The following is a 19,952-nucleotide window of genomic DNA, read 5'->3' on the forward strand; positions in this document are numbered from 1 at the left end:
GCCATGGAAAGTTTGTTTCAAAACTCAGACTTGGAATTTGAGTTTAGCAATAGATTAGATTAATTTTCATGAAAATCTTGGTATTGTAAGTCTCTTCCTCCTTTCTTAAACTTTCCATTACATTCTCGCAAATAAAGCTTAACAGGTTGTGATGAGATATTTCTCTTCCAAGACTGATTAAAAAAAAATATTCATTTGGATTTATAACCAAGTGTCTATGAGAAAAACAAGTCAGAATATTAAGTCTACAGGCAATACAGGAATACCATTGAATTGTAATGACTTTCTATCCTATTTCACCTTTCCATGTATCTTGCAAAAAAAAAAGAAAAAAAATGGTAAAAGCTAATAATCTGAGCTGAAGCTTCCAAGTTTTGAAACAGGCAGGTTACTGAAAGGTGGCTGAAAGAGCATGTGGGTGTATCATTGTTTTTAACTCTGAACAAGTTCAAACTTCGGTAGCTGTTCTATAATTAGTACCTAGACTCTATAATAAAGAAAGGTTTGACAAACAACAAGGTCTTACTGTATAGCACAGGGAAGTATATTCAATATTCTGTGATAACCCATAATGGAAAAGAATATGAAAAAGAACATATATATGTATAACTGAATCACTTTGCTGTATAGCAGAAATTAACACAACATTGTAAATCAACTATACTTCAATAAAATTTTTAAAAAAGAAAGAAAGATTTCTTAGTTTGTTGCATCTACCTGGCGGAATGAGGATCTACTGTTCTCCATAATTTAGATAATGATTACTTAATGGTCTTCTGGACTAGCTCTATGCATTACAATGTTAAGGATGTCAAAAATTTAACTACCTTGTCATGTTAATTATTAATTTTGCAAGCCTTACTTTAGGAAATAATGCTTTATTTGTTTTTGCCCTTTTAGGAATTCTGTAGTATAGTCTCTGAAAAATTAAGTGAAGAAAATTGATAGATTATATCACAAACAAAGATGTGTACATTAAATTCTGATGTCATTTTTGAAACTACTGTTACATAAAAAAATGAGTTGAAAATTTATACCATAAAGTGTCTTATGAATATATGCTTTCAAAGATATCAGTTGCATTTAGTTAAAGCAACCATAATGAATACAGGAGGAAAGCTAGAATACTGGACAAACTATTATTAATGAAAAAAGTCAGAGAAGTATCATCTATGATATTCAATAGATAAACTAAATGGCTAACTTCTAGGAAAAAAAGTGCTTCTATGAAAACAGTACTATCCTCACATCCTTTCGTGCTTACATTTTAAATTCAGTAAATAAAGGGTGAGCATGTGCTACTTTAGCTATGGATTATAAAGTGTTTAAGACGTGGAAGGCTAAGAGTAAGAATGAATGACCAAATTTCAGTGTGTATAAAAGGTTAATAGAGAGGTGCTACAGTCCTATGTATGACTGGTGGGGTTGCAGTTTCACCAATTTATTAAGAACCAGAGAAGGATGAATATTAGAGTTAGTCAAGATGGGGGGGGGGGCGGAATTACAAAACACTCCTGGGGAACTAAGCAAATGTTATCATTGGGCAACAGATGAACAGTGACAGATACAATTTAATATCTCTGCATACAAGTCAATGCACATTGGAAAAAATTAAACTGCTTGCATACCCTGAAAGATTCTGAATTAGTTCATACATCCTGAGAGGGGTGGAAAACCCTTAAATGTCCAACACAGACAATTCAGTGAGATTGTCTGCTCAGTGTTCAGCTGTGGTCAAATGCTAAGCAAAATATTAAAGCATTTTGAAACAAGTGAAGAATTATTCAAAAGATATAATGATACACCACGTACATATACCTAAGGTTTGTGAGCACAACACGCACAAAATAATACATATGTACATGCAGTAGTTATTTGGCCTTGTTTAGAGCAAACAAATATCTTTCAATTTTATTTTGGTATCATGAAACATAATTAAGGATATACTTAGCATTTCGCTATCCCTTGGTGTCATAAAATAAAATAAGAAAATATACAGAACCACAAATGTTTAGCATTAAGTATGTCTGGAAGAGAGTATGTAATCATAATAGAAGGTAGTAATGGGATAGTGACCGTGAGCATAGGCTTTGAAATCAGACACACCAAAGTTCCAATCCCACTGCATCTATAAAATGGCAATCCTTAGCACATGAGATTGACCCATTATGTAGTTTACTAATTCCCAATAAGTGAGTGTTTGAAAAAATGTAGACTTCCTGTCATAGATATTCTGATAGTTTTTCTAGATCTCAGTAGGTCCAACTGAACTGCTTATACATTTCTTTAATAAATGTTTTTACTGAAATATAACAATATGCATTCCAAAAAGTATACAAACCACAAGCATACACCTGGATGAATTTTCACATAATGAAAAGACCTGTGTGGGAGTTCCCTGGTGCTCTAGTGGTTAGCGTTCAGCACTTTCACTGCTGTGGCCGGGGTTCAATCCCTGGTTGGGGAACTGAGATCCCGTAAGCCGTGCAGTGCGGCCAGAAAAAAAAAAGACCTGTGTAACCATCACCCAACTCAAATAGAACATAATCAAACTCAGTCTCCCTCATTCCCCTTCCCACTCATTATCCCCCTCCTATCCAAAGCTAATCACTATTTATTATCAAAGATTAGGTTTGTGTTTTTGAACTTCATATGATTGTAATCAAAGAGTATGTAGCCTTTTGTGTCTGATAGCTTTCACTCAACATTTTTTGTGATACTCCTCCACATTGCTGCCAGTGGTAGTTGTTTGTTCGTTTTCATAGCTGTGAAGCATTGAATTATCTGAATATACCTTAGTTTATGTATCCATTCTCCTGTTGATAAACATTTATTTTCTGGCTGTCATATGATGCTGCTGTGAAATTTCTTGTACATGCTACTGGTGAATCTATGTATGTATTTATGTTGAGTGTGGAATTCCTGGGTCGTAAGTTAAGCGCATATTCAGCTTTAATGAAGACAGAGAAGCAGTTTTCCAAAGTGGTTGTACCAATGTACTCTTCTATCAGCAGTGTATAAGAATTCCTGCTGCTCCACATCCTAGCCAACACTTAATTTTGAAAGTTGTTTCTTTTTTTAATTTTAGTAATTCTGGTGGGTATCATCGTTTGCTATTAAAGCATGTTATTTAGTGCTAAGAAGAAATGAGCTATTAAGCCATGAAAAGACTGGATGAATCTTAAATGTATATTACTAAGTAAAAAGAAGTCAATCTGAAAAGACTACATACCATTTGATTCCAACTCTGACATTCTGGAAAAGGCAAAACTATGGAGACTGTAAAAAGATCAGTGGTTGCCGGGTGTTAGGGTGGAGGGAGGGATGAATGGGCAGAGCACAGAGAATTTTTAGGGCGGTGAAACTATTCTGTATGACACTATAATGGTAGATACATGTCATTATACATTTGTCAAAACCCATGGAATGTACAACACCAAGAGTGAAGCTAATGTAAACTATGGGCTTTGGGTGAAAATGATGTGTTGATGTAGATTCCTCATTTGTAATAAATATACCACCCTGGTGGACGATGTTGATAGAAGGGGAGGCTGTGTGTCGGTGGCAGGGGGGGGTAGCAGGTATATGGGAACTCCCCATACTTTCTCCTCAGTTTTGCTGTGAACCTAAAACTGCTCTAAAAAATAAAGTCTATTAAAAAAAGTAAAGTAAAAGCTAATGGTTCCTGGGGGGATACACTAAGGAAGTGGCCACTGTGGGCTTTATCATAAGAACACAGAAAGGCTGAGAACTGCAGAAACTTTTAAAAGCGTGCAAGCTTTTACTCATACCCATCAACTTCTCAATTAAAATGATGTTTTTATTGTCTTCATTATGTAGGAATGGGAGGAAAAAATGGGAATACATTTCAGGGCCTCTATTTATTTCCTACTGAGTGGGGTAGGGCTGGTATTTATGTAGGTAGTCACCTACCTGGTAGAATATGAGAGATGCTTAACGGCTACATTTGACCTAAAATCTCACCTGCTATCCTGTCATGGAATCACCTTCCTCCTCTCCTGGATTGAAATGTATCCTGCCTGCTTCTCATTTTTAACACATCTAGCATGTTGCTCATCACCAAATGACACATAGAAGGTGTTCAATAATTGTTTGTTGAATAAATTAGTTATTGATTCTGATTTTTTTTTAAATAGGATAAACACCCCCCACCATATAAAAGAAAAGTTGAGTTCTCTTTTTTACTTCTCGAACTTGTCAAATTCTTAAAGCCCAACTATCTCCCAACTTTCTTTTAAACTACTCTGTTTATTTTGCTTCTTACAAGGGCAAATAACATGACTTTGAAACAAAGAGACTGTTTCAAAGGGGTTTGACAGTCGCAGTCCAGTTGACTTTGAACTCATTCTCAGATTTCCACATTTGGGGTATAAAATGTATATATAAATGAAAATTATTCATACCTTTTATTGACTGTTCCTCCTGGTAGAAATGTCAGATGGCACTCTAGAGCCCTTAGATATAATGAAAAGTAAAGTAGAAGCTATTTCTATGCGTTCAGCTTTATTTCTTGTTCTTTTCCTTTCTGTTATACTCCTCTTAAGGCATTATTGCTTCTTCCTGTAACTTCCTGCTTCCAAGCAAAGTGGCAACAGTGAAGATCTTCTGTCACTACCTCACCACCTGGTCCGGCCCCAAATCACTATAATGCCTTCGCAGACAGACACCTATTTCATTCCTAGCTTTCTGATTGGTGAGCCTTGGATTTTGTACTGATATATAACTAATCTGCTTTGGAATTAAAATAGTTTGGGATTCTGCAAAGTACTCTAGGAAATGAAAGGTAGAAAGAGTAATTGAGGTAAATCAAAAAAAGGATCACACATTTGTATGAAAACCATCTGTGATGAGGTTGTGGTAGGGAAAAAGAAAAGTTAAAAGTGAAATGAACCTTTGTCCTTCTGAGTATGAGATGAATGTAAAGTGGGATCAGGAAAAAAATTCCCCTTGGAGTGTTTTATTATCCAATCCCAGAGTGTGGGATTTAAACTTCCCCTCACTATTGAGCACTGTGTCAGAAAGATGTGAATTAAACATATAACTAAAAATACACTTGATGCCTAGGTATCTAGGCCTTGAAATGATAATTTAGCAAATACTATCCTAGCGTCTGACTACTCCAAGGAGTGTTTTCCAAACTTACTTATGAGCATGGTCCCCCAAAAAATACATTTTATAAAGCAACCCTTTCTTTTCAGTTTTTCCTTTGACATGCCAATAAAGCTCAAGTGACCATAGTCAACAACTTCCTAATCCATATTTCTAGCTTGTAAGAACCTAGTTATTCCACAATATCTGGTTTTCTCCCATCACACCAATATCCTCTCTTGTATTAGAAGCAGTCTTCCACTGTTTAAGAATAGCAGCAGGGGGAATTCCCTGGTGGTCCAGTGGTTAGGACTTGGCACTTTCACTGCCATGGCCTGGGTTCAATCCCTGGTCAGGGAACTGAGATCCCGCAAGCCTCGAGGTGCAGCCAAATACAAACAAATAAACAAAGCAGCAGAACATCTGTAGCAAGAGTAGTTTTTCTAAGTCTTTTAAGTGCCCCTTTAAATCCATTTAATTCAGAAGGCAGTAGCAATAAGCCAAATCCTACCAAGATGAAATGAATGATTACAGTTCTCTCATTACTTTTGTCCAAATATGGGCTCTTGGTTTATGCAAACAAGTACAGAAGTTTAGGCACAACCAACCCTTTCTAGTCATGGTTACTAGACTTTGGACATCACTATTTTCACTGTGAGACAGCTACACGGGCTGATAACAAGTGCCAACCTACTCTGCCCTTCAGCTCGACCAAACCAAAGAGAAGACATATAGATGGAAAAGAATGCAGGTAGTTTTGATTCCCTTTGCCACTGCCAGGGCTTTTTATGTGAGTACTCTTTAGGCTAAATTGAAAGAGCACAGACATTGTGAAAAGATTTTAATGGAAGTATCAAGTAAAACTCAAAATTGTCTCATTACTTAGCGGTGCCTGGAGCCTGCATCTTCCTGCCACCATTATCACAATAAACTCATAAAGGTGTAAAACTATGCAGAGCTATGTCAGACACATTAAAATAACATCTGTTAAATGTCTCTTATGGCACATTTCTTTCCCTCTTATTCTTTTCCATTCATCATTTTCTCCTTACCGAGTTGAACTGGGCTGAAATAGGAAACAAAGAAACAAACAAAAAACATTACTATGGTTCCTATAGTATAGCTGTTTTGGTGTTGTTATCTTTGTTTTCATATTTTGTTTCTGTTTCTAACAGTGTAAGAAATATTAAAGAACAGCCTAAACATTGTATTGTATGAAGGTAAAATACCATTACCTCTATCTCAATCTACTTAGGAATTTTCTGAAAACACTAAGTTTATATAAATGTCATCTTTAAGAGTTGAGGCTGTATTATCACTGCTCCTGAGAGATACTTTTACAATTGGAAAAACATACTTAAATTCTCTCTGGTTATCAGAGATATCAGAGTTTGGATCATTACTTAACCATCTCCTCCTGTAGTGCCAATCTTGGTGAACCATCTGGTCACCCAAGACAGAAACCTGAGAATCATCCTTGTGAGATGTTCTCCATTTCAAATTCATACATCCAATCTATATTGATTCTACCTCCTTGATATATTTCAAGTCTCTTCTAGAGATCTATAATTAATAACTCCAATCTGGTCTATCAATTTCCATTTCTACTACCTTAGCTTTGGTTTTTAATCACCTGGATGATTATAAATCTCCTATCTAGTCTGCCTGCCATCAGTCTCTCCTCTCCCAAATGTTCCTAAATATTCTAATAAAATGTTCTCTCTAAAATGCAAATGTTAAGTCATTAAAAAATCCATAAGAGATTCTCTATTGCCTTTACAACGAAGCCCACACTCCTTAATATGGGTTACAAGGAACTGGTCTTTACTTACCTCTCCAATTTCATCTCTGGTCCCCTTCCCTTCATAACTCCAACTAGTTTGGTTTCCTTACAGTTTCTTCATCTTGAAAGCTTCTCACTCCACACCTTTGTATGTGCCATTATTTCCTATGCCTGGCAAATTTCTCTTGAACTCTCTACTACCAAACTCCAGTGCTCTTTTTATTACTTAGAATTGTGTTTAACAGTACATAATAGAGAAGTGGCTACAATGGCTTAAACAAAAACCCAAAGGAAATAGAAGTTGTATAGTATCACCAGGGACCAAGACTCCTATTATCTTTTTATTTTACCATTATTATAAGGAGGCTCTTGTACTCATGGCTGTGAGACGATGATTCCATCTCTAGGTTTCATATCTGCATTCCAAGCATGAAGAAAAGGAAGATTGAAGAACCTGTCAGTTAAGTTCATTTTCATTGGGAAAAAATGATTTTCAACAAAGCCCCGTCCAAGAGGCTTTCACTTACATGGTCACTCATACCTAGAATGGGGTATGAATGGGTAGGCAGCTTTTAACTAGACACAATGCTGCCTCAAAAAATCAGGGTTCTATTTGTATGCAGGAAGGGGAGAATGGATAATGTCTGCCACATCCTTTTACCTGGCTACCTCTTACAAAATTCGGATCAAGTTTCACCTTCTCTTGGAAGGTTTTTATGACACCACAAGTTTGGACTCAGTGTTATCCTGTGTTCCCAGACTAGTGCCTGTAAAATAGAAGGCACTCCATACATTTGGTTGATTGAATGACTTCATGAAAGTTACGTCTATTCCTTGTGCTTTTGGCACGCCATATTGTAATCATTACTTTAGATGCTTGCTCCTTCATGAACCTATACATTTTCTAAGGCCAATGGCTGTGTTTTATTCACCTCAGTATTCCACAGTATCTGAAATACAGTAAGTTAATAAATGTTTGTGGAATGAATGTGTAACAGAAGACATTTTAAGATGAGATTTTATAAGCAAGTTGCACTATTCAGAACGATATAAAGATTATGTTTTCCTCTGTGTTGGGAAATGGCAGCAGGCATCTATCTAAATAAAGTTATCACAGGAATATACTAATCTTAGTATCTAGCTTAGAACCTCAAAAGCTAACTAATCCCAGTAGCTGAAGCCATTCTATTTCTGCCCATGGGTTCAACTTCATCTCCAATTCTGGAACCATAATCTCAATGATCAGTACTGCCACCTTCATTTTAGATCTCATTCTGACCTCCTGCCTTATCATAACCAATCTTAGCTTCATTCCTAACCTAGAATTCATGTCCAAAATTTGTCTTTGTGATTAGGTTCTGTCTGCATTAAACCTTATCTTCATGACTTGTTCCTTGCCATCCGTTACAAGACCTCTCTTATACCAATCGTTGGCCTGTCTGGATCTCAACATATCATCTGGGCTCTGTTTAACTGTCTGGACCTTTTCCTAACGACTGCTGCTTGGAACTTTCCAGATTGCCTGCCTCTCTGGCTGCTTGACACCTGTAAGTCTATCTAGGTTCTCAGCCCCATCCTTCCCCTCTCTGGCCCATTCTGTCAGTTCAACCAAAGGCTGGTTCTGACAGTCGAAGTGGGGCTGGGTTCACCTAAGAAGCACTTTATCAGAGAAGACCTGGAATCAAAAAGGGAAGCAGATATTTGATAAGAATTCTGAGAACTATTCACATAGTTGAATGAAACCAAACTCTATTAAATACCTAGTTGTCTCAACTAATTCGCATAATGTTTTCTGTTTCTTAAAAGTCTTAGGAATATTGCTTATATGTGGAATCTAGAAACATGGTACAGATGAACTTATTTGCAAAGCAGAAATAGAGTCACAGATGTAGAAAATAAACATGGTTTCCAAGGGGGGAAGGGAGGTGGGATGAATTGGGAGATTGGGATTGACATATATACACTACTATATATAAAATAAATAACTAATAAGGACCTACTGTATAGCACAGGGAACTCTACTCAATACTCTGTAATGACCTGTACGGGAAAAGAATCTAAAAAAGAGTGGATATATGTATACGTATAACTGATTCACTTTGCTGTACAGCAGAAACTAACACAACATTGTAAAGCAACTATACTCTAATAAAAATTTAAAAAAAAAGTCTTAGGAAGTCAACAACTGCATTTTTCTTTTTCATGTAAGTGGCATCAACCTTTCTATTTCAGATTTATGGTTGTAGCTGCAGGACACTGTAAGTTTAGTGTTTTTCACAACAGAGTTATCTTGTTTTCTCATGGCAATTATTAGTTAAGTGGAGGTGTCAGGAAGAAGGCAAAAAAAAACCTAGCATATCTGCTTTTTATGAAATATCACTATATGTAAAGTTGAATCCTCTCCTTTACAAAGAATGGTTCTACCTCTATGCCCAGTTGTCCAGTAAGGAGGGGACAATTCCTCCTTACTCCTAGTATACTTATACACAGATTCACCTGAAATAATATGTATAGAGGTAAGTAGCAGATAATTCATGTCTGCACAAATATTGTGGAAGTGGGCAGATTCATTCAAGTTTCTATGACTCATACATTAGGGCCTATAGTCACTAGTTTCATTATTACAAAGCAGAAGGACGAGTCCTTCTCTTCAACTCTTGTGAATGAGACCTGCTAATTTTCTTAGTCTTCTACCCATTTTGCTAAAAGTGGTTCAGCTATCATCAACTCTAAATATCACAGCTTAAGGGTGCATAATATAAATAGCAAGTGCTGGGGCAGATTTGCCAAAATCGTACCATCCCTTATCTCATGCTGCTCTGTGTCTTAGAACTACAACTTAGCACAAGTGGAGTGGACGTGCACAATCCTGTCATTCCCATCTCAGTACTCTCATGTAAGTTCAATTGTTTTTTATTGAAGTATAGTTGATGGGCAATATTATATAAGTTACAGGTATACAATAATGTGATTCACAATGTTTAGAGGTTATACTCCATTTATAGTTATTATAAAATATTGGCTATATTCCCCATGTTGTACAATATATCCTTGTAGCTTATTTTATACCTAATATATAATGCTCTTAATCCCCTACCCCTATATTGCCCCTTCACCACACCCCCCACTGGTAAAAACTAGTTTGTTCTCTATATCTGTGAGTCTGCTTCTTTTTTTGTTATATTCACTAGTTTGTTGTATTTTTTAGATTCCACATGTAAGTGATATCATACAGTATTTGTCTTTCTCTCTCTGAATAATTTCATTTAGCATAATGTCCTCCAAGTCCATCCATGTTGCTGCAAATGTCAGCAACAGCCTAAATGTCCATCAACAGATGAATGGATAAAGACGATGTGATACACACACACAAGCACACACACACACACACACACACACACAAGAATACTACTTAGCCATTAAAAATGTTCAGTCTTTATTGAGAGACTGCTACGAGCATGGTCCTGTGCTAGATAGAGGACTATAAAGAAGTCTGAGACAAGATGCCTGCCTTCAGGAAGCTTACCATCTAGATGACCGGAAGAGGAGACAGAAGTCTGAGTAATATGTTAACAGTCAAAAGCTTAAATCACAACAGAAAATCACAGTATATGTGAAATCTCAAACTCAGTTTAACTGCCAGTAGGAGTTATACCCTCTGTGCCCCCCACTAACAGAAAAGCAACCAGCCCTACCTTACATGGCTTTTCATAGAAGAAGGACACAATAGGAAATCAGATGATTTCGCAAAATATACTGCATGACAAATACAAACATTTCCTTCATTTTTCAAATATCACAGAAAAAATATTCCTCCCTCACTTAAGAAAAAAAGTCTAAGTGCCTTGTCAAATAGTGTCTACATTGTACACCTTGTTCTTGCATTTCGAATGCATTCCTAACATAATTTAACAATGAATAATAATTTATGAGTCAATGCTGATACTGTTACAGAGGAAACTAGTTAAGCCCTGAGAGAAATAAACAAGAAAATGGGTTTGAGAAGTCAAAGGAAAAGTTCTTATATTTCAGATCTCTCCTATACTTCTCATCCATATTCTCCAACTTAAAAAAGAAGCTGTGTCTGCCAATTGGTGGCCTGACCTTAGACCAAGTTTAATTAATTAGTGGTCTTCTCTAGCTGTCATCTGGCCTCATTTACCTAGGCTGTAACCACAGGCCAGTACATTACTGAAGCGGAGACCCCAACCATGACCTTTTTGGTCTACTGAGCTGCAGTGACTCAACAGCTCATCTGATGTACCTCTTCCTTCTACTGTGCCCCAAACTGCATCGCTCCTGCCAACTTTCACTTCGCAGACTTAGTTCAGTATTTTTCAAAGTGTGGTTTGCAGACTAGTGCACTATAACTAACTATGGTGTTTGTAAAAATGCCGATTCCAGCACCCTCTTCTCAGAGATTCTGATCAAGTAGCTATGGAATGGGGACTGAGCATACGCTTTTTCACATGTTCCCCTTTGTGAAACTCATGCTCACTAAATTGAGGATGCTAATACAACTAGGGAATAGGACCTAAGGCCTGTAAGACCCAACTAGTGTAGTCAATGGCCAAGATGGAAATAATTCAATTTGCTGAGAACACATTTCATGTGAATGAGGATCACTCAGGAAGCTTGTTAAACATACATAGTTCTGGGTCCTACCTCCAAAACCAAAGGAGTTATAATCACAAGATGGGCTTGGACATCTGTATGTTTAAAGGGCTCCCCTAGGTTATTCAGATGTATTTTATCAGTTGAGATCCACTGCACTAGATCAATTGCTTCAAGGTATCCAGCAGCTGGCAGAGTGAAAGAGGTTACTTACAGAAGGGCCAGGCACCCGTTCCTCATTATTGGAATATACCTGTCTTAAAGGACAAAGCTACACACATTTAAGTGCTTAAGGGATACTTTACACTGAATGTGGTTGGAGTAAGCACTGCAGGTTTTGGGGATGGAGGGAAGCAAAGGTTTGCAATACTATGGAAGAAAGGAGGGAATTAAAAGTGGTACAGTGAGAGGTAGGTGATGACAGGTTCTGAGATAGCCAAGTGTTTCTTCATCTGGCCTCACTCCCTTTTTATTCACAGCAAATCACCCTCCCACCCTGCAACATCCTTTGTTTACTGATATGGCAGGTGACATTTTTCATCCACACTAACACTGCATATCAAAAACTAAACCTATCTCCTCCAAAGCAATTTCTGGTAATGACATTACCATCCTTCCAATTAGAAACCTACAGGTTGTCTTCAGTTTCTCCCTTGACTTTATCCTCTACCTTCAATCAAGACTTTGGACCGTTACTGATCCAAGTAGTAATGACTAGGACACTGCAAAACAGAGAGGAAGGGATGTTTAGGAGATAGCTGATAGGACTCACCTCTTGGAACGCACAATAGCAACAGTATCCTTCACATCTTCACTACCCGGCTTCCGGCTTCCGGTTTCTGTCCTAATGCTTCCCACTCACAGACTTGTTACTCACTCCCCTGTCCACAAACCCTCAGCTGCTCCCCAGTCTTACCTTCAACCCCTCTTCCTGCATAGAAAATGATTTTTTAGCTTTCTCCCACTACTCCTCTACTTGTAATTTGAACTTTAGCCAAATCATACCATTCCTCTTTTCCTGAACACATATCTTGTTTACCAGTGCCCTTCCCATTGTTTGAAAATTTCTTCCCCCCTCCATCTGTTAAAACCCTTATTCATCCTTCAGGGTCCAGCTCCAAGGCTACCTCCTCCGGCCTCCAATTGAATGCATTCTTCCCTTCTCTGAACTAAGAAGCACTTTATTTCTTAATGCTGCTCATCACCTTCTGCCTTACACACCCTTCCCCCACCTAGGGGCTGAAATGCTTGTATTTCCACCACAATTCCGAGCAGTGCCTTTCCCATAGTAATCACTTTAAAATTGTGTTAAATGAATGAACTTCCCCTTTTTCAACTTCTAGGGAGATTTCCGTAGAAACCTACTTTTATTAATGATAGAGAAGCTTTCCTTCCAGCCCATGCCTTGATCTCTTTCTCTGTCTGTGCTTGTCTGTCTCTGTCCTCAGGTCTAGCTCCGTCTCTGCTGCTTTCTCTATCTTTGTCTCTCTCTGTGTCTCCCCACCCTTCCCCTTCCTCTATCTGGCACTGTCAACCTGCCTTTCTGTCTCTTTTTCATGGTCATTTCCTTTTTACTGTTGATGTGTCTTTAACGTTTTCCCTGCATTGTCTTCCTCTGTCTGTTCATTTGTTTCTCTGACACCCTGCCCCCTTCTAACCTGGAAGTCAATCTCTGAAGAGCTTTCAAAGCCTCGCTTAAACTGTAACTCAAAGTTGAGTGTTATTGGGTCTTTTCAAGTTGGAACTCAGACGGAAGACTAAAGTCTGAAAACCCTGTAACTCCGAGGCAAATCAACTTTTCAGGGACAGGTGATATCAGGGCCTATGGAAAAGGGTCTAAATAGAAATCCTCAGACATTCTGAATGCCTAATTTACATGATAAGGCATTAAGATATAAAAGGTGGCCCACAACAGCTAATCACAATAACAGTGCTAATTCTGGCTTCAAAGATAAGGACATGTCAGAAAGCAAACAAAAAGTTCTAGAAAATCATTGACCACTTTGGCACCTTGCCCAGGAGACTCTAAGGATTCATATATAAGTATGAATGAATTGAAACGAAAGACACTTGATAATAATAATGCCAATTCTTTTTTTCAGTGTCTAATGTGAGACAAATGTCTTGTACACATTAATTTATTTAATCCCCAAACATTTTATGGAGATGGAAACCGAGGTTGAGGGTGGTTAATTAACTTCATGATCAGTCATCCTTAAGGAGGAGAGCTAGGATTTGAACCCAGGTGTTGTCTGATTCCAAAGCCTGGGCTCTTAAGCTCTCTAGTTTTTTTCAAACTTGTCAGGTTTTAAGAATCCCCTGAGTGGTCATTAACCCTTCAGATTCCTTAACCCCACCCTACATTTACCAAATTGCAGGGCAAGGGCCTGTGAGTCCGTTTGTCTAACGAATGACCCAGGTGATTCTTATTTTGGGAAAACATGCACTCCACTAAATAGCTTCCCTAGCCATGGTAGAGGAGAGTTCCATTTCCCTGGTAGCTCCTAGCATCCCTTGCCCCACTCTCCTCCATTCAGTGCCTGTCCTAGTCTCTCCCCAGAGAATTGAAAGAACCCTTAGATTCTTCATTCAATCTTTTTTTTTTTTAGTGGACATCTATTTTTTTTTTTTACTTTTTAAAATTTCACCTGTCTTCAATCTATGGCTTGAGTCAGAAGTACCCACCCTGGTGACATCTGAATTTTGACTTGAATTTTGATCAAAGTCAATAAGGAAATGGAGCTTTATTGATGGAATGAAAGTGAGTAGTAGAGTATGCTGTATTTATGTGGGGGGAGGGGAAATGAAGGGGTTGGAATCTTCCTGATACTCTTAAAATCAAACCATGTAGATGATTGACTATTTCACCTTTTTAAAGCCCAACCTTTATTGTAAAAAAGGTTTTCACTTTTAATTAGTAAATGGACCTGATAACTAACACCAAGAAAATGTACAGGCTGAAAATACAAAATAACAAGGACTTACTATGTACTAATTGTCAGGCCCTATGCTCAATGATTTACTGATTTTCTCATTGAATACTCCCAAAAAACTTGTCAAGTAGCTGCTTTAGTTATCCGCATTTTACAGAGGAGGATGAGGCTCAGAGAAATTACTTGTCCAAGATCTAAGATTCCAACCCAGGTTTGTTTGACTGCAGTTTGTACCCTTAACTCGGCTGCACAGACTCTACTACAAATAAGTCTAAGGAAGGTTTAGGAAATTGACTGATTGTAGATCCCTAATGAGATATGAAAGGACATTTTAGGATATTCAGGGTGTTTTGAAAAACATTTTGAGGTTATTGCTTTGTAATGAAAGCACAGGGTACTTCCACCAAAATATCCCTTGGTATCTTGGAGAGAGTCACTGATTTGATCCAATAAGGCATTGCCTGTGTTCTTACCTTCTTAGGTTTACCAGCAACTAATTCCTTTAGTCAGTTAGGATACCATTAGGAGCAATTGTTTCAAATTCACTATGAATTCAGAACCCTTTTTCTGAATCCCCAGAACCTCAAATTTCTCAAATTTATAGACTTTTTAACATATTATAAAATATGTAAAAAATACATATTTTTCAAAATTTTCCTTTATGGTGGTCAAAGATTCCTCCAAAGTGATGAGGGAGGAAGCATAAAGATATTCTTTTTCCTTTCTTGAATTCTCCCCTGTTCCTGAAATTTTTCTCTCCATTATGCAAAGAAGGATAATAGTGATGTAGAATATAATAAAAATACCTCTCAACTGGAAGTACAAGATATTTGATATATATGTATAAGCAGCATGTCAATAATTCTTTTCATCTCATAAAGCCTTACCAAAATTATATATTCTTAAATAAAACCTAACGGCTTTCAAATATCTGAGTACTTATAACCTCCAATTTTAGAATCCTTTTATTCTACCAAAACTGTACAAATAAGAATAAATCAGAACTTTAAAAAAACTTCAGCTTTCAAAAATCAGGTGATCATCAAAATGGCTAAATTTACTGCATGAATCATTAACTGAGTTAAACAAATTAGTGACTTGCATAAGGGAAGAAGAACACTTTTTTTACACAGGTCTGATGTTGACTTTTTGCAAAACTGTTTTTATTTTTAACAAAGCAATATACAAAGTAGGTATAAATTTAATCAGTAAAGAATGGCTGCCCCTTTTCCCACAGTTCCATTACCGATAGGCAACCATTTTTGAATGTTTTGGGTTTCAGTTCTTCTGTTAACTCATATGCTAAAGCTAGTAACACATTTTCTATTTTAAAAATCCCATATACCCATCATTCAGCTACACAAATCATGAACATTTTGCCAATATTGCTTCATCTAGACCCTTCTTTCTCTTTTTTTCCTAGAGCTTCTTACAGTTTCAGGTTTTATCTCCTTAGCTAACCAGTCCTTGGGGCAGGGGTCAAGTGTAACTTTTAGCTCCAATATTCAGCTCCTCTCTTCCTTGCTCAATGCCTGGAAACTCTATGCCTTTGTTCTGTTGTTTGCAAAGGAAACAATTTAGGTTGCTGGGAACACAGGAGATAAGGTGGAATTTGTAACACTGGGCTACCTTTTTCCTAATGGCATTTGTTAGTTTTATGTTTTTTATATAATTGACATACAATGAATTGCACATATTTAAACATGTACAGGGACTTCCCCGGTGGTCCAGTGGTTAAGAATCCGCCTACCAATGCAACGGACTCGGGTTCGATCCCTGGTCGGGGAACTAAGATCCCACATGCCATGGGGCAACTAAGCCCGCGCTCTGCAACTACTGAGCCCGCGCACTCCGGAGCCCACGTGCCACAACTAGAGAGAAGCCCGCGCACCGCAATGAAGAGCCCGTGCACCGCAACAAAAAGATCCCGCATGCTGCAACGAAGATCCCCCATGCCTCAACTAAGACCCAATGTAGCCAAATGAATAAATAAATAAAGCTACATTACACCCACCATGATTCTGAAAAAAAAAGTGTACAATTTCGCAACTTCCTAAATATGTATACAGCCATGAAACCATCGCCACAAAGTAAGGAAAACATCCCTTACCCCCAAATGTTTTCTCATATCCTCTGCCTCTCCCCACACCCCTTCCTCAATCTGGAAACCACTGATCTGCTTTTGACACTATAGTTGACATTTTCTAGAGTTCTAAATAAATGGAATCATACGATATGTACTCTTTTTGTCTGGCTTCTTTCACTAAGTATAATTATTTTGAGATTTATCCACATTGTGTGGATCCATAGTTCTTTTATTTTGGTTGCTGAGTAGTTATCCATTGATAGATGAATATACAACAATTAGTTTATCCATTCACTTCTAGAAGGACATTTGGATTGTTTGCAGTTTTGACATATTACAAATAAAGCTGTTATGAACATGTATAAGTCTTTGTACAAACACATGCTTTCTTTTCTCTTGGGTAAATATATGGGAGTGGGATGGCTGAATTGTGCGGTAGGCATGTGCAGAACTTCAAGAAACTGCCAAACTGTTTTCCCAAAATGGTTGTACCATTTCATATTTATACATTCAGTGTATGAGAGTTTCAATTCCTCTACCTCCTTGCACTTGTTGTTATCAATCTTTTTAGTTTTAATCATTCCAAAAGGTACAAAGCAATATCTCACTGTGGTTTATTTTGCATTTTCCAGATGACTAATATTATTATGCAGCTCTGAATGTACTTAGCCACTCATATCTTCTTTGGTGAAGCTTCTGTTCAAATTATTTTCCCATCATCTCAAGTGTCTCAAGACCACCCTCACATTTGCTAATTTACTAGAAGGACTCACAAGACTCAGCAACAGGTTTTACTCATGGCTAACATCTGTTACAGAACAAGTTTATAGAGCATGAGTAACAGGAACAAGATATCTACTGGGTGGAGTCCACAGTGGTTAGGCACAGGCTTTCCAAGCTCTTTCCCATCTGGAGTCCCAGAGGACATACTTTTTCTCTGGCTGTGAACTATAGGGACATCTGTGAAGACTCTCTGTGCAGGGAAGCCCATTGAAGTCTGAGAGTCCAAGGCTTTTATCGACGGCTGGGCACATGGACACATCCTGCTACGCAACCAGCTATGGCAACCAGAACTCAGGACCCCAACAATGAAGTCAGGTGTACATAATCAACTTGATGTTTGTGCAAAGCAATCCGGACAAGATAGTATAACAAGGTCCACTGTTTCAGGTATACACAATAAAATCCTTAATCGTTAACATAAAGAACCATCCAGATACCACATTCGCAAAGGGTGTCCAATATTCAGTAACGGCTCCAAGTTCTGGAGATGTGTGAGGAGTGAGTAATAAGACCTGCTATGCTAACTCTTTTCTCACACCCATTTTATTATCAGGTTGTTTACTTATTATTGAATTTTAGGAGTTCTTTATATATTCTGTATACATTCGTTTATCAAATATATGCTTTGCAAAGATTTTCTCCCAGTGCTTGGTTTGTTCTTTTATCCTCCTAACAGTATCATTTGAATAGCATGAATTTTTAATGTTGATGAAGTCCAATTTATCAGTTTGTTGTTTTATGTATTGTGTTTTGGGTATCATAGCTAAGAAATCTTTGCTAAAGCCAAGATTTAAAATATTTTTCCTATGTTTTCTTCTAGCATTTTTATAGTTTTAGACTTTCACATTTAGGTCTATGATCCATTTTAAGTTAATTTTTGTATATGGTTTGACCTGGAGTCAAAGCAAATATTTTAAAGCAAATATTTGACATTGTATCTTTTCACCCATAAATACATTGGTATGTATCTCTACAAGATTGAGGAGAATTTTTAAAAACATAATCCCAATACCTTTATCATAATTACTTAATAACATCCAGTACCCAATCTGTGTTCAAATTTTCCCAACTATCCCCAAAATATCTTTTTGTTTATTTAAATTAGTATCTAAACAAAATCAGCATATTGCATTATGTTGGCATGTTTCTTAAGTCTCTAATAATCTATAATAGTTCCCTTATCACATTTTCCCATGCCATTTATTTTTTCTTAATAATCCAGGTCACTTGTGCTAAGGAATCTCCCACATTCTGGACTTGGCTCATTGTATCCTTGTGCTATTTTTAACATATTGCTCTGCCATTTCCTAATTTATCGATCTTAGACACTATCTACTCCATGCTATGAAAGATGAGGATTTGGCTAACATATTACTCTGTACTTCCCTCTTTCTAATTATCTTTTCAACATCTTTAGGAATGGAATAAACATGGAAGATTTTTTTTGAAGAATCAATATATATATACTTACTTGCTTTTTACCAAGTAACATCTTTATTTACTCTTGGCTCTACCGTAAACTACCATATACTATAATAAACTATCTTTTATCCAATGTAGTAGCAGTGAGGGAGTGGAGAATAGAGATTCGAGAAACATCTCAGAAAAAGGTCTGACAGTATTAAATGAGGGAAGGAGGGGGGAAGGAATGCGAATGATCGCTTAATTTCTGCCTTCAACAACTGAGTACATGGTGGTGCCATTCAGAAGAATAGAAGAGGAGGAACAGGTTTGGGGAAGAGGTTGGGGACACAGGAAGAAAACTAATTCAGTTTTTGATACTGAGACATGGGATATCTACAAACAATCAAGTAAAGATGCCCAGTAGACCAATGGAAGTATGGATCTGGAGATTCAGAGTGATACATGAGCTAGAGTTACTGATTTGAAAGTCATTAGTTTAAGGCGTGATAGTTGAATCCATGGGCACAGATGATATTGCCCAAGGAATGTGTGAAGAGTAAGAAAAGAGGAAGACAAACAACAAAACCCTAAGGAACACTAAGATTTAAGGAGACAGAAGCAGTTGTTACCATGTATGATAAGTACCATAATAAACATATGCATGAGATACCCTAGTGACTCAAAATAAGATTGATCAACTGGGTAGGGAGAAGTTAAAAAGGTTTTACTTTGGTTTGGATATTGATGGATGTATAGAAGTGTGCTAATGGGATGAGGGTCAGGAAAGAAGACAAACTCACCTATTTTACAAGGAAAACAGAGGACTTTAAATGAGAGTTCTCTCAACTATCTCCCACTATGATACACACCTGTCTAGAGTTGTGTTCCTCTAAGTGTGGTCAACAATTCACTTGCATAAGAATCACAGAGGGGCTTTATCGAATTGAATATTATTGGGTTCCACCTTAGACCTACTGAATCAGAATCATTGGGGTGGGGTGCATGAGGAATCCGCATTTTAAACAAGTTCTCTATAAGTGATTCTGAAGTAGATGGTTTGCGTGCTAAATTTTGTACAAACTAGGGTGTGACCATGGGAACATTTGGCTAAAGTGGAATGGAGAGAAAAGGCTTTGGGGTTGATGAAATCAAAGAATTGCGATCTTCAAGTTGCTACTCTCTTCTTGCCAGTTTTAGCAGGAAGGCCTAGTGGGAAAATGGGGAATAGGGAGATTTTGCA

General features: G+C 37.4%; 1 non-coding gene across 1 annotated transcript; it reads left to right on the forward strand.

The window, feature by feature from the left end:
- Positions 1–5,397: 5,397 nt before the first annotated feature.
- Positions 5,398–5,469, forward strand: TRNAE-UUC (transfer RNA glutamic acid (anticodon UUC)). Its single transcript has one exon. It is a non-coding gene; the product is annotated as a tRNA-Glu (tRNA).
- The last annotated feature ends 14,483 nt before the right edge of the window (positions 5,470–19,952 follow it).

This window comes from Eubalaena glacialis, chromosome X, assembly GCF_028564815.1.
Source record: "Eubalaena glacialis isolate mEubGla1 chromosome X, mEubGla1.1.hap2.+ XY, whole genome shotgun sequence".
NCBI lineage: Eukaryota > Metazoa > Chordata > Mammalia > Artiodactyla > Balaenidae > Eubalaena > Eubalaena glacialis.